This window comes from Lissotriton helveticus, chromosome 7 (genome assembly GCF_964261635.1).
Source record: "Lissotriton helveticus chromosome 7, aLisHel1.1, whole genome shotgun sequence".
In the NCBI taxonomy this organism is placed as follows: Eukaryota; Metazoa; Chordata; class Amphibia; order Caudata; family Salamandridae; genus Lissotriton; species Lissotriton helveticus.
Genome location: NC_136068.1, coordinates 458,642,923 through 458,657,806, shown reverse-complemented (window position 1 = coordinate 458,657,806; position 14,884 = coordinate 458,642,923). Strand labels below are relative to the sequence as shown.

General features: G+C 49.0%; 1 protein-coding gene across 3 annotated transcripts in view; it reads left to right on the top strand.

The window, feature by feature from the left end:
- TAOK2 (TAO kinase 2) overlaps positions 1–14,884 on the top strand; it is a 934,333-nt gene that overhangs the window by 263,295 nt on the left and 656,154 nt on the right. The gene's annotated exons all lie outside the window — the stretch shown is intronic.

Genomic DNA, 14,884 nt, shown 5'->3' with positions numbered 1-14,884 from the left:
TGTAGATAGAATCATCTACTGCCTGGTAGAAATCATCGTCCCAGGGTAGATAGTTGAGGGGTTCCTCCTGGTATTGGTCTTGCTCTCCCTGCATATTAAGGTAGAATTAAGCTCAGCAGGTATTGAAGGAGCGCCAGGCAGCGTCGTGCAGTAGCACACAATTAAAGCCTTGACAGGCACAAGAGTTTGGAGCTGGGAGGAAGCCCAGGCGAATGTGGGTGGCCAGAGGTGCACGATAAACGGGCAAAGTCCTTGGAACACAGTAGCCCTTGCTATTGCAGGACAAGCCACCCGGAACAGTGTCCAACAGCACCCCAGCACTTGGTGCGAATTATGACCCCTCAGGGTGTTCAGGGGAAAAATATACACCCACAGCAGGTGTTCAAGAGAAAGGTGGCAATACAGTCCCCAAACCGGGCATCACACCGGGTGGCTGAGAGGCAGGTAACGCTCTGAGGGCAGTGCTCGTCGCAAACCCCGTTATGAGGTGTTTGGAATTCATGCTACCCAACGAGCGTACCGTGCCCCCCTGGTGGCGGGAGAACCACACTGCAACTGGCCGGTGTCGCCCCAGGTACGCTAAGGCGTCCCGCGACCCATGGGGAATCTGTGAAAAGAAAATCCCCACAAGCGTTACAGTAAACAATGCCTATATCACAAACTAAATCCAACATCAGGAGAAGTGGAAAAAAAACAACTTAACTTGCTGCTGAGCTGCGAAGGAAGAGGAGACAGCGTAGAAGGACTATAAGGACTGGTTGGAGTGTGGAAAGAGGAAGGACTCTCGTTGACTCTTCCCCATGTTTTTTTTTTGAGTTCATACAAATCACAAAGCTACAGAATTGTCAAGTAAAGTGCACATGGCGAAAATCTCAGAATATTCAATATACTTTGCCAATAGACAATGTATAAAGAAAAGGTACAGCATTACATATCCGGAATAAATACCATATAAAGTGCAGAGTGCTAGACATTCAGAGGTAAACCTATCTCATCAATCTTTCACATCTCCCTGTTACAGAGAATAGATACCGTATAAAGTGCTAAACATTTAGGTATAACCATAACCTAACAATTTTTCCCATCGCCTTATTGCAGAGAAGAGATGTGGCAGTCATAAACTACAATTACAAATCACAGTTGGATAAAGTGCAAAGTGCTAAATACAGAATATTAGGCATGGACATATTTCAATGTTCTTTCAATAACCCTATTGCAACCAACAAAGAAGGGGGTAGGCATGTAGTATAAAATTAAAGGATATATAAAGTGCCTGTAAACGTATGGTAGGGTAAGAGTAGGTTGGGGAGAAGACATTGCTGACTGAACTGATCAGAGCAGTCAGTCGAGCAGTCAGTCGAGCAACACGAGCAGTGCGAGGCAGTCGAGCTGAGCTGCAGCTGAAACGGGTGCCGGGAGCTGCGAGCCGGAAGCGGCGAGCTAGAGCCCGTGAGCCCGTGAGTTGGAGGCATCCAACCATCCAAACCAGCAGAAGTTTGCCTGAGCACACCCCGCATCCTGAGGCATCCTGAGGCTCCGCACCACATTGTGAGGAGAGACGCGGCAAGAAGCGGTGAGCCGGGTGCCGGGTGCGGGTGCGGATCGAGTACGAGCACGGGCGGGAGCAGGCCGAGAGCTCCCGAAGCGCCCCTACGCCGCGAGCCCTGAAGCCCCCCCGAATCACCACAAGGCTAGACAGAGGCCGAGTTGAACGCCAGCCGCCAGCTGCTGTCCCGCTATACTGCTATACCCTGCTGGCCAAGCTGCGTCCTCGGGAGCCTGTTACGGACTACAGCAGGCGGAGAGGCGGAGAGGCAGGAGGCACGAGGGTGAGGGCAGCAGCAGCCCTTTCTGGTGAGAGGAGTCAGCCTCAGCAGCGCTAGCGGCGCTATAGGCATTAAAGTACTGTTTAAGCACCAGCAGTAATGTATGCAATAGCATAACTACGGAGGAGTGGAGCTCCTGGCAAAACTGCCAAACAGCAGACTAACAGTCTAACAGTATGTCAACAGCTGTGCTAGTCTACACAGGTGCTACGAAGTGATGGTGCACGCTAGAGGGCACCAGTGATTAGAGAGCAGCTACAGAGAGTGTGTGTGAGCCGTACAGAGCGGAGGGGAGCGGAGCAGGGAGGCTTGGCGTCTTGGCGGCTAGGAGTATTGACCGGAGCAGAAGCCGAAGCCGAAGCTATCCTGACGACCGGGCCGCCGCCTACTCTGGACACCGATCCGGCAGCCCGCTGCCCGCAGCCCTGCAGCCAGCAGCACGCCTACAGCAGCCCGTCTGGTGCGGGCGCCTACCGTGAGCCCGCAGACCGCAGCCCGCCTACCGAGAGCCCGCAGTGAGCGGGACCCGCACACAGTACAGTGTGGAGCGAAGCAGGAGCGGAGCAGGAGCGGGCACTGGGAGGCTCGGCGGCAGCTCCCGCTCGCCGTGAGCCTGCCGTGTGCGGGAGCTGCACAGCGCACTGAGCGGAGCAGGAGCAGACTAAGAGGAGGAACAGGGTGGCTCGGCGGCAGACCGCAGCCTGCAGCCCACAGTCTGCATCCTGCTTCCCTCCAAAAGATAAAAACAGAAAAAATTGAAGCACCACCACCACCACCACCACCACCAGCATGGAGTAAGGCAGAAGCCAATAAAGGACATTTAAAAGAATCTCGCGCAGCAAGGCGTAGCAAGGCGCACACAGCGAGGCACTATCCTGGCAGGCTAACCATCTAGCCGTACCCACAAGCAACTGCCCGAGGTGCCTAAGGAACCAGAGGAATCAAAGAAACCCAGAGGCAAGAAGCGTGCACCGAAGCTTGGACCACCAGCAGCAGTACAACGGTGAGAGCGGCACTGGGGGTTACGGGGAAGGGGGCAGCAGCGAATAACAGCCAGCAATATCGCCACTCCCCGAACTCCCCCTGAACTACCTCCTGTGGCCCCACTAAATGGACTAAAGTATTCCTATATCACAGAAGAGAGACACACCAATACTGCAGTCCTTATCAACTTCGGCAACACCCGTGGCATCGAAACCCCGAGGCTATCCTCGCTCTCTCCCTGACGGCAGCTGCCCCCTTGTGAGGGGTAGACGGGCCTGGGAAAGTGAGGTGGCGGAGTCGTAGAGGATGCGCGGGCCCCTGAGGCTGAAACCTCGAGGAGGGTCTGTCTGAGAGTGACAGGCAAGGACCAGTAACATAAAACAGGAGTGCAATAGAACTAAGCGGAGTGCAGGAGTGCCCGCCAAGTTTGGCGCTTAAGAATAACATCGTTGGAACGCCAACCATAAACGGCCCAGCTGAAAATCATCTCAATCTGAAAGAGCTGGTGCTACCACAGAGTAGTAAGCACCAGCCAAAACCCAGAGTTTAAAGGCCGGAGGAAGGAAGCCACCAAAATCCCCTGTCCTGTGTAAAACTAAATTAATATTCCACAGTCTTAACCAAATTGATAACCTACAATCGGAAAAATACTATCAATAGCCCTGGTGCAGGGAAATGGCCTTTAAAAAACTGAGATCACGAACAATTTTTATGAAAAGAATGGGGACAGAAGAGGCAATTAGGAAGACCACTAACAAAGCGGTGAAAAGTGGAAGGATAACAGGAACCCCCGGAATACGAAAGTACTTTACATCATTAACCACTGAGGGGCTAGTAGCAATAAATCAGTCAAACCCAGCTATAACGGCTGAAATAATGGAGGATGGAAAAGACAAAGAGGGAAGTGCACATGCCCCCCCAAAGAACACACCTTAATTACATCTGAGGCTGTCCAAATAACCCCCTCAACAGATTTTGAGGACTCATCCCCAGAAAGAGTCAACCGGCCAAAGATCACTGGACTTATCTCATACTCAACATAGCCCCGATCATATCTCGATGCGTCCTGAACCAACTAGTAAGAAAGGAGAATCAGATCTGGGACCTCAAGAAGAGCCCGATGTTATACACAATAGCACATTACAAAAACCCTCTGACCGAGAGAGTTTCCTGGAATATTCCCCGGACTTGTTTCTGTTCAAGTCCACCAGCTTAACGAACAACAATACTCCAGTATCGAACTCTCTTTTCACACTGCAAAAAATCCTGGATTCGGTCCTCGCCCATTTAGGTAATATCCTGGAGAACTCGGATCAAACACTTGATGTGCAAATAGGAATTTTAAAATTCCTAGTGGAAGAAAAAAGGAAAAAAGAACAAACCGAGTTAACCAAAGTAAAGGGAATATCTGACAACCGTCAAGAGGTAACAAGTCGCAACAAAAGCACCGGCCACTTACCGACGGCGAAAAGAGAAATGGGAACACAAACCGGCAATAAACCATGTAAGGGACCAATAAGTAATCAATGTAAAACTACGGTATATTCCCTAAAGAAACTCTTTAAAGAAGACAATAGCGAGTCTAATCAATATCCTATATTTAGGAAACCCAAAGACCAACTTGTTATGGCCAGTTCCGTCATGGACCAAGAAAAAAAGGATAGCATTGGCCTAAATGGCGAGGATGCGCAGGATTTACAAAATATAAAAAAGAAGCAAGGGGAAAGAAAGAAAAAAGGGGAAAGCCGCTTAGAAGATTCAAAAAGAAAAAAGCGCAGAAACTCAAATTTCAGAAGACCACCACCACTCCTGACGCCCACTGTGTTCACGAAGAAAGTATAAAATCGTCCATATCTCTAAAGCGAATAAATCAAAACCTGATGGAAAAATCTAACAATAAAATTCTCCAACAAAATCCGTTAAACCCAAGGGCAAAAGACTTCCACTATGACCCAGTAAGCCCTGCACTAAGAGCTCACTTTAAAGGACCCGAAGACTACCGGAAAAAAGATCCACCACAAGAAGAATTAATATCGACAAGGCTGCAAATAACAGAGCTGTTTCCAACAGACGAAGCCCCTCTCAACCGAGGCCGTATTATTAACCTCCTTCAATGTATTTTGCCCCTACAAACTTTAACACGAAAAGACATCGACTTAGTATCCTTCCCGGATAAAGAAAAAATGAAAACCGCCGTGGTAGAATTTTGGTCACCAGTGCTCCCGGGAATTATTCTGAAAGAAAAAGAGACGCTCCATAAATGTAGCTACGACTTGATCTCAATACAGAAATCTACAGACGGAAAACCGAGAAATCTGTTTGAGATCTTCACAAAAATCCTTTAACCAGCAAAATAAAAAAACTAATTATATAGGCGACTCTGCAGAACATCTAATTATCTCAGTAAAAGACGGGGAGAGAGACATCTGGAGCCAAAGTTCCAAAGATAAGGATACAGTAAATATAGATCAGTCTTGGTTATGGATTGCAGAGACTTTAAACAATAAAAAACAAGCACGGAACAAGAATCACTCAGTTTAGCAGTGGTCTACTGATATCATCTTGGAACATAGCAGGGAGAACACCAGAAAAGATGATGGAACTGACGAAAAACCAACCAGCTATAATGGCAATACAAGAAACTTGGTCCACAAAAAGTTTTTACCAGGAGGGGTATTTCACCTATGATATCCCAGCGCAGGAAGTTAGCCGAGGGCATGCGAAGGGAGGTATAGCAATCCTTTTAAGCGAAGAGTACAACTGGGCCCAAGAAATTATCTCTACAAAATCTAACCACTTTCAATGTATTAAGATCAGGTTGGGGTTAGACACTCCAGAGCTGCAAAAAAAGTATTGCTTTTCAACGTATACATCCCCCCTGGACAAAAAAACGACGGGCTATTTGTTGAAATCTTGGAGGGTATCCAGCTAATAACAGAAACTCAAGCTTATCTCCCTTTTATAATCATGGGTGACCTCAGCGGAAAACTATCTAACACAGAAATATCGAAATGGGCTAGCTGGTACAAGGGGGAAGCTCTTGAAATCTCAGTACCATTGTTCCCGACCAGAAGCAAGGCTGACAAAAGGGGGAAAATATTATTACAATCACTACCTTTACTAAATGGAACTATCCTAAATGGAAATGTGGAAGGTGACATCCCCGCGTCTTATACGAGACGAGGAACGAATTCCATATCAATTTTGGATTATATGATCTGCAGCTTGGATATGTACGGGTCTGTTACACAGCTTCAGATTTACTTTGTCCAAGGAAGCGACCACGCCATCCAGGCCCTACATACCCAATGGACAACGACCACATGCCCAACCAGCCACATCATGTTTAAATCCAGTACAGTTACGGTAAAGACAAACCAAAGGCAGATATATTGGAATTCGGCTACACTGAATAAAGTCGCCACTCTAATAAATACAAAGCAGCTCCTTCAAGCAATCTATTCCTCCAACCCAATAACAAACTTTGAGACGATAATCGAGATATTAAAACAAACGCTCCAACACAAAGTGCAACAAGCTGTACCAGCTAGATTCAAAAATAAAACTAGTAGGCCATCTGCAAGCGCAAAAAGGTTAAATAAATTAATAAGATCGCAGTTCTTGGAGCCCTCTATATCTAGACAAGCAGAAATTAATAAATTAAAGAACCAACGCAAGAGGGAGAAACAACGGCAAAAAAATATAACGCAAGACAAAAATTGGGTTGACCTGCGAATAGCAGCAAAACAGTACAATCAACGTACCTACTGGTCACTAATCGCCAAAGAAACAGGCACAAAAAAGGCCTTGCAAGCCACCCCAGTCCCCTCTAAAGAATGGGAGAAGTATTTGACCAATTTGTATAAATTAAACATTACCCATGAAAGGCCTATAACTCCCACAAACAACTGCGAAGGAATTACCTTATCCATTGGAACTGTGTCCCCCTTCTCTGCAGAAATGCATATAAGGAAGGCAAGAACAACAGGAGCCACCGGCCCAGACCAAATACCTATTAAGGTCCTTCAGACTGACCCTAAGGGTTGGAGCACGATACTATCTCCCCTCTTCAATTTCATCCTAAACACAGGGAAATTGCCGAAATCCTGGAAGGGTTGTATTGTCATACCGATACATAAAAAGGGACCGAGACAACAGCCTGGCAACTATCGTCAGATAGCACTACTGGATGCTACGGGAAAGATCTTTGCTGCCGAGGTACTTGATCAACTAAAAAAATGGGCTTTCACACAGGGACTGATTCCGCTCTACCAGGCAGGCTTTAGGCCAAAGCACTCAGTCTTGGACAATATCGCGATGTTACAAACTATTCTTGATAAATATGTGGTAGTTAAATCCCAGCCTGTGTATGCAGCATTCATCGACTTTACCACAGCGTTCGACCGAGTGGATAGAGTGACCCTATGGAAAAAACTGAAGAAATTAGGAGTTCGAGGCATGTGGGCTGCTAAATTCATATCTTTTGCATAGATCGCCGCCTAGTGTTGGGTCCGGATGATCGCACATTGTTGTCCTGGAAGAGTCTTCGAAGTATCCTGAGATAGGTGGCTCCTCCCCTGGACTACAGTGCGCATGGGCATCGACTCCATCCCCAGATTGTTTTTTTCCGCCATTGGGTTCGGATGCGGTCTCGACGTCTCTCTGTCGGACCCGAGAAAAAACTTACTCTTTAAGGCCAAAAGGCCTTCGTTACGTCGGTATTTTGCGTACGGTCTCGAGTTTCTCCCGTCTCTGAGTCGGAATCGGCGGAGTCGAATTTACTCTCCGGAAATCGAGGCCTCCTCATCGCAGCAAGACCACGACTTTTCAACATGGACCGGAGCCCCTTTAAATACTGTCCCGTCTGTGGGTCCAAGTACCCACATATCGACGTACACCCGGTCTGTAATAAGTGCCTCTCGCCAGACCATAACGAGGAGAACTGCATGGCCTGCTCCAGGTTCAGGTCAAAGAAGACGCTCAAGCTTCGGCGCGCAGTGCGCCTTGAGGCCCAGCGAGTGGCCCCAGCCCCCGACAACATCTTCGACGACCAGGAAGAGGAGAGCCTACGCCATCCTCTTCAGATCTCACCGCCCGCGTCGGAGGTCGGAGCGGATCATCCCGAAGAGGGCGACGGGGTCTTGGACCTAGACCTGCAATACGTCGACGAGGTAGGGGACGACGAAGAAGTTTATGGGGCCGCGGAAGATAGCTCAGGGGATGAGCTATGCCCCGAAAGTTACACAGATCAGTCTCAGGTCACGGGTTCGCCACTCGGCCTTACCCAAGACCCTGCACCGCAAGCCACGGCCCCGCCTTCAGGCCCGGCCACGGACATATCTGCGGCGGCTACGAAGACCATATCGAAACCGAAACCTTCGGTATCCACGGCACCTAAAATGGCCGACGCAAAATCGAAACCGAAACTGCCAGATTAGAGTGCACCTAAGATGGCGGACGTTCCATCCGAAGCGCAAAAGTCTACTAAATCATCGGCTCCGTTGACCTCCGGGCCACAGAAGTCGAAGAAGACTGTCGACTCGACAGTACCGAAGTCATCGGTGGGGGACGCCACCTCTAAGAAGGTCATCCGTCAGGGGTCGACCGGGTCGGCACCAACAAAGTCCGCTAAAGTCGTCGACAAACATCCGGTGCCGACAGGGGCACCGTTGAAGGAGTCTGCGAAGTCCCTCGCATCCAAGAGCGGAGGTTCTACTCATAAGTCCAAGGACTCCGTGTCTAAGGCGGCATCGACGTCCAAGCCTCCTAAGGAACCACAGAACGTCGGAGGACATGGACCATTGGCGACCTCGTCGGCGCCAGGTGCCTTAGTGAGTGGCGTATCTCACATCGCAGGTTCACTGCAGAGAATTCGTGAGAAGGCCTTGGCGCCGTCGGCTCCCGCGCCGGCGCCACCGAAGCCGATGGACGTACCTACGAAGCCTGCTGCCAAGCTTCTATACATTCTGCCCCCAAAGGAGACTCCCAAAGCCTTCGCGCCAAGGCCGGCGCCGAAGACATCAGAATCTTCAACGTCAGGTGTGATTTCGGGTCGACAAAACGACTCAGGGGACGAATCTGAGCGTTACATCGACGCGGACACGGGCAAGTTGACCCTTTATAAGCGGAAAATCACTTCCCAACCAGTGGATTCCTATGTTATTCCACTTAAGAAGAAGAGGCTTGCACAGGACATTCCTAGCCTAGTTGACCCTCTCCTGCCTCCGCCTAGGAGGAGTCCAACACCTTCCCCTGACCACTCTGGGGGAGAGGAAGGGGAACAAGATGACCAGTACAATTTCCCCATCAATGACCCTGATGCACAACAGGATTCATATGATGACACAGGTGACCAGGGACACCAGCAGTTGGGGCAGGACCCACAGTTTTTCAGTGCACGTGCATCACCAACAGAGGATGCTGCAGGATTTCATGCACTTATTGAACGGGCAGCTGCTAATCATGACGTCGACATGCATGCTGACCCAGTGGAGGAGGATTTTCTATTTGACACTTTTTCTGTCTCTGAACGAACAGTAAAAACACTTCCTATGCTCAAGGGTGTCCTTAAACATGCTGCGGAGATCTTTAAGGAGCCAACTAGAGCGAGAGTGGTCAACCCACGCATCGAGAAGAAATACAGACCAGCACCTGCAGACCAGCATATATTCGGGGACAGTTGCCTCTTGACTCTCTTGTGGTCGCCAATGCCCGCAAACGTGCAAACTCACAGACGACGGGTGAAGCTCCTCCCCCAGACAAGGAGTCTAAAGTGCTTGAGACAGGGGGCAAAAGAGTAGCTGCGCAAGCTGCAAATTTCTGGCGCATAGCCAACACACAGGCGCTATTGGCACATTACGACAGGGCGCATTACGACACCCTAGAGCAACTTGTTCAACACCTGCCTACGCAGTTTCAGGAGGGTGCTAAACTGCTCATAGAAGAGGGAAAACTCATCTCCAACGCAGCGATAAAGTGTGCACTTGATGCAGCGGACACAGCAGCTAGGGCAGTTAACACTAGCGTTATGCTAAGGCGACAAGCGTGGCTACGCATATCAGGGTTTAAACCAGACATTCAAACGACCATACTAAACCAGCCCGTCAATCCTGATAGATTGTTTGGTCCTGATGTTGACACCACCCTCGAAAAAATTAAAAAAGACAACGAAATAGCGAAGTCTATGGGGGCCCTTCAGTCACAACAGTTCCGGGGGAACACTTTTCGTCGCTCAGGTGCACGTGGTGTTACCCGAGGACAGATGGGTCAACAATCACAGTTCACTAAGGGTGGAGCACAGTCCTCGTACCCCAAGCAGAATAAGGGGGGTTATCGAGGAAACAGCACCAGGGGACGTGGCAGAGGCAACAACAACTCCCGTTCCTCTGCCCCAAACAAACAGTGACTCTCTGTCACTGCCCCCCGATCTTTTAACACCTGTTGGGGGGAGACTCCAGCAGTTCCTGCCAGTCTGGACAAACATCACCACAGACAGGTGGGTGCGGCAACTTATTCAGTACGGTTATTGTCTAGAGTTAACGTCCACTCCACCCAACATTCCACCAAGGCAACGGCCTATGTCCGCAGAGCACTTGCACTTATTGCAGCAAGAAGTAGTGGTGATGCTGCAGAAAGGCGCAATCGAGCTCGTGCCTGTGGAAGAGGAAGGCACAGGAGTCTATTCCCTGTACTTCCTTATTCCAAAGAAGGACGGATCCCTCAGACCCATTCTGTATCTGCGCCCCCTCAACCTGTATATTCTGTCAGAACATTTCCATATGCTTACACTGCAACAGATTCTTCCCTTGCTGAACCAAGGGGACTTCCTAGCAACCTTAGACCTCAAGGATGCTTATTTCCACATACCACTACACCCGTCCCACAGAAAGTATCTCAGGTTCACCATCCAAGGCAGGCATTATCAGTTCAAAGTCCTACCCTTCGGAGTGACCACCGCCCCCAGAGTGTTTACCAAGTGTCTGGCGACGGTAGCGGCGCATCTCAGTAGGCAGAACATACATGTCTACCCCTACCTGGACGACTGGCTCGTTCAAGCGAAGTCGGAACACCAGTGCGCCGCGGACATGTCGACCACCATTCACCTCCTTCACAGCCTGGGCTTCTCGCTGAACTACCCAAAATCGCACCTTCAACCAGCACATGTGCGGCAGTTTCTGGGTGCAACAATCAATACCCTCACTGCTATGGCTCAGCCAAACAAGGTCAGGATAGACAGCATCCAGTCTCTGATCCAAAAGTTCAGACCGCAACACTCCCTTCCAGCGAGAGTGTTCATGCAGTTGGTAGGCATGATGGCCTCCTGCATCTTCATAGTCCCTCACGCAAGGTTGCACATGCGCCCGCTCCAAGAATGTTTAGCAAATCAGTGGACACGGGCTCGGGGACAACTGACAGACCTAGTGTTGGTTACCGGTCGGGCATACAACTCTCTGCATTGGTGGAATCCACACAACCTTTGCAAGGGCCGACCGTTCCATGAGCCAGTGCCACAGATTATCTTGACAACGGACCCATCTCTCCACGGCTGGGGAGCTCATGTGCTCAATTACACTGTGCAGGGACTATGGACGACGCAGCAACAGAAGATGCACATCAACTATCTAGAACTGATGGCAATCTTCATGGCGCTCAAGTCCTTCAATGTACATCTGTGCAACAAGGTAGTGTTAGTCCGGACGGACAACATGACAGCGATGTACTACATTCAAAAGCAGGGAGGCACCCACTCGCCACAGCTGTCTCATCTGGCTCAGAGCATGTGGAAGTGGGCCATTCAGAGGAACATTTTCCTCATGGCAGAACACCTCCCGGGCAAGGACAATCAGATGGCGGATCTGCTCAGCAGATACAGCCATCAAATGCACGAGTGGGAGTTACATCCATCAGTACTCCACCCATACCTCCAGCAGTGGGGGCAACCAGAGATCGACCTGTTTGCCACAAGGGAAAACGCAAAATGCCAACACTTTGCCGCCAGGTTCCCTCACCCACAGTCGCAGGGGAATGCGATATGGATGAACTGGTCAGGCAAATTTGCGTACGCTTTTCCCCCAGCACCTCTCATACCGCTGGTGGCAAGAAAGCTACGGCAGCACTCGCTGACACTCATCCTAGTTGCTCCAACGTGGGCACGCCAACCATGGTACACCACGTTTCTGGAACTCTCAGTGGTGCCGCATCAAAGGCTGCGGCTAACACCCAGGCTCTTGACGCAGAACCATGGCGACATTCAGCATCCAGATCCGCAACAGCTCAACCTGGCGATCTGGCTCCTGAAGTCCTAGAGTTTGGCTACCTTCACTTACCTCCAGAATGCATGGACATCATCAAAGAGGCAAGAAAGCCCACTACCAGAGCGTGCTATGCCGCAAAATGGAAGCGTTTCGTCATTCACTGTACAGCCAATAACATAAACCCGCTAGATGCATCTATACCTAACATCATCTGCTATCTGTTACATCTTTACAAGTGCAATCTAGCATACACTTCCATTCGGATACATCTATCCGCCATAGCGGCTTATCTTCAGAACAGGCAGCATCTCTCTGTCTTCAGGGTGCCTGCCATTAAAGCCTTCCTAGAGGGTCTGAAACGAGTCATTCCCCCAAGGACACCACCAGCTCCGGTGTGGAACCTCAATGTGGTCCTCACCAGGCTGATGGGCCCACCTTTTGAGCCACTGCACTCGTGTGAACTACAATTCCTCACATGGAAAGTGGCTTTTCTGATTGCTATTACGTCACTGAGACGTGTCAGTGAGCTGCAAGCGCTCACAATCCAAGAGCCATTCATACAGATTCATCCAAATAGGGTAGTACTACGCACTAACCCCAAATTCCTTCCGAAGGTGGTGTCACAGTTTCATCTCAACCAAACTATTGACCTGCCCGCATTCTTTCAAAACCCACAAACAGTAGCGGAAAGAATGCTCCATACATTGGATGTTAGGAGAGCGTTGATGTACTACATTGACAGAACACAACACTTTAGGAAAACAAAACAACTTTTTGTTGCCTTCTCACCACAGCACAAAGGCAACCCTATTTCCAAAGCAGGAATAGCCAGGTGGATTGTTAAGTGCATTCAAATCTGTTATCAAAAAGCAAAGCGTACTTTAACAATACCCCCAAGAGCGCACTCCACACGCAAATTGGGGGCATCCATGGCTTTCCTGGGGAACATTCCTTTAGAAGACATTTGCAGAGCAGCCACGTGGGTTACACCACATACCTTTACCAAACACTACTGTGTTGATGTGCATTCCAAGCAGCAAGCTGCTGTAGGACAGGCTGTTCTCAAGACACTCTTTCAGGTTTCTGCAGCTGGCACGGGCAACCGCCGCTAATGGAGGGACTGCTATGTATTCTATGCAAAAGATATGAATTTAGCAGCCCACATGCCTCGAACTGAATATGCTACTTACCAGTATGCATCTGTTCTTGGCATGTAGGGCTGCTAACATTCATATCGCCCACCCTCCTCCCCCGTGCCTGTCGCAGCTGCAGATATACTCTTGTATTCAATCATTAGCATGGACATCCTTTACACTTTTCACTCCATCTTCTGCCACAATGGCTAAAAACAATCTGGGGATGGAGCCGATGCCCATGCGCACTGTAGTCCAGGGGAGGAGCCACCTATCTCAGGATACTTCGAAGACTCTTCCAGGACAACAATGTGCGATCATCCGGACCCAACACTAGGCGGCGATCTATGCAAAAGATATGAATGTTAGCAGCCCTACATGCCAAGAACAGATGCATACTGGTAAGTAGCATATTCAATCCCTGAGCAGTTGTTACGAATTATAGTTGTACTGCATACAGACACCTGGTGCCAAGTACAAATGGGGAGGGAAAAGGGCCTCACTAACCCGATCCCAACCCCCAACGGACTTAAGCAAGGGTGCCTCCTTGCCCCGTTGTTGTTCTCCTTATATCTCAGTGATTTGCCTCCGCATCTACAGCAAGAACTAAACTTTCCACCAAAGGTCGCTGCCCAAAAAGTTCACACCCTACTTTACGCGGACGATATTATAGTGATGGACGAAACCCCCTTTGGTCTACAAAACAATCTGGATGCCCTGTATAAGTATACTAAGGAAAATTTTCTAATACCTAATTTAGCCAAAACAAAAATAGTCTCTTTCTCAGGCAAGAAAAAAAGCAGTACATTTTGTTGGAGACTTGGTGACGAAAAAATCGAAGAAGTTGAGGAGTATACCTATCTGGGTAGGATCTTCACTAAGTCACTAAAAAACAACCGTCAGTTCTTAAACTTGTCGAGAAAATCAGAGGTGCACCCAGGAGCACTTCTAAGGTTATATGCTGCCTCGGGAAATAGACATTTCTCCTCCCTGCTTAAAGTCTATAGTGTGAAGATCCCTGCAGTTTTATCGTATGCCCTGGAATACATACCTATAAAGCAGTGGACATTCCTGGACCTAAAAGAAGGAAAAATATTGAGGAAAATGCTAAAAGTAGCGCAGTCTATCCCAGTACAAGCACTCCGCCTTGAACTATCGCTCACGAGCTCTTATTCTCGAGGTATCGCAAACCTCATTAGGTGGGCATACAACCTGCTCCATGCAAAGGATGGTACACTTCGCTCCCTGCTTAAAACAGAGACTTTTGATAATGAATCTACGAAGCACGTATTTTATAAAAACATGTCTTTCGCCTTCAAACTGGCGAACATTAGTACTGATTTGTTGCTGACTTGGACACCGCCTCAATTGAAACTCTTCTTAAAATGCTATACCCCAAGACTAAGCTTTGACCTTGACTCGTCGCATTGCACCAAACTAATTTTATATAAAAACTTTGCTGAATCAATGGTATTTAAGAAAACCCAGAACTATATAGATTTTAATCTCACTCACGGCGCTAGGAGATTAATTATCCTGCTCCGGTTGGGCATTCTACCCACCCAAACTTTAACATCAAAATGGCATCAAAACGAGTCATCAATATGTAGCCTATGTAACGGCGGGGAGCAGGACTTAGAGCATCTACTGTTAATATGCCCCAATCTCAAAGTAGTAGCGGCGAGAG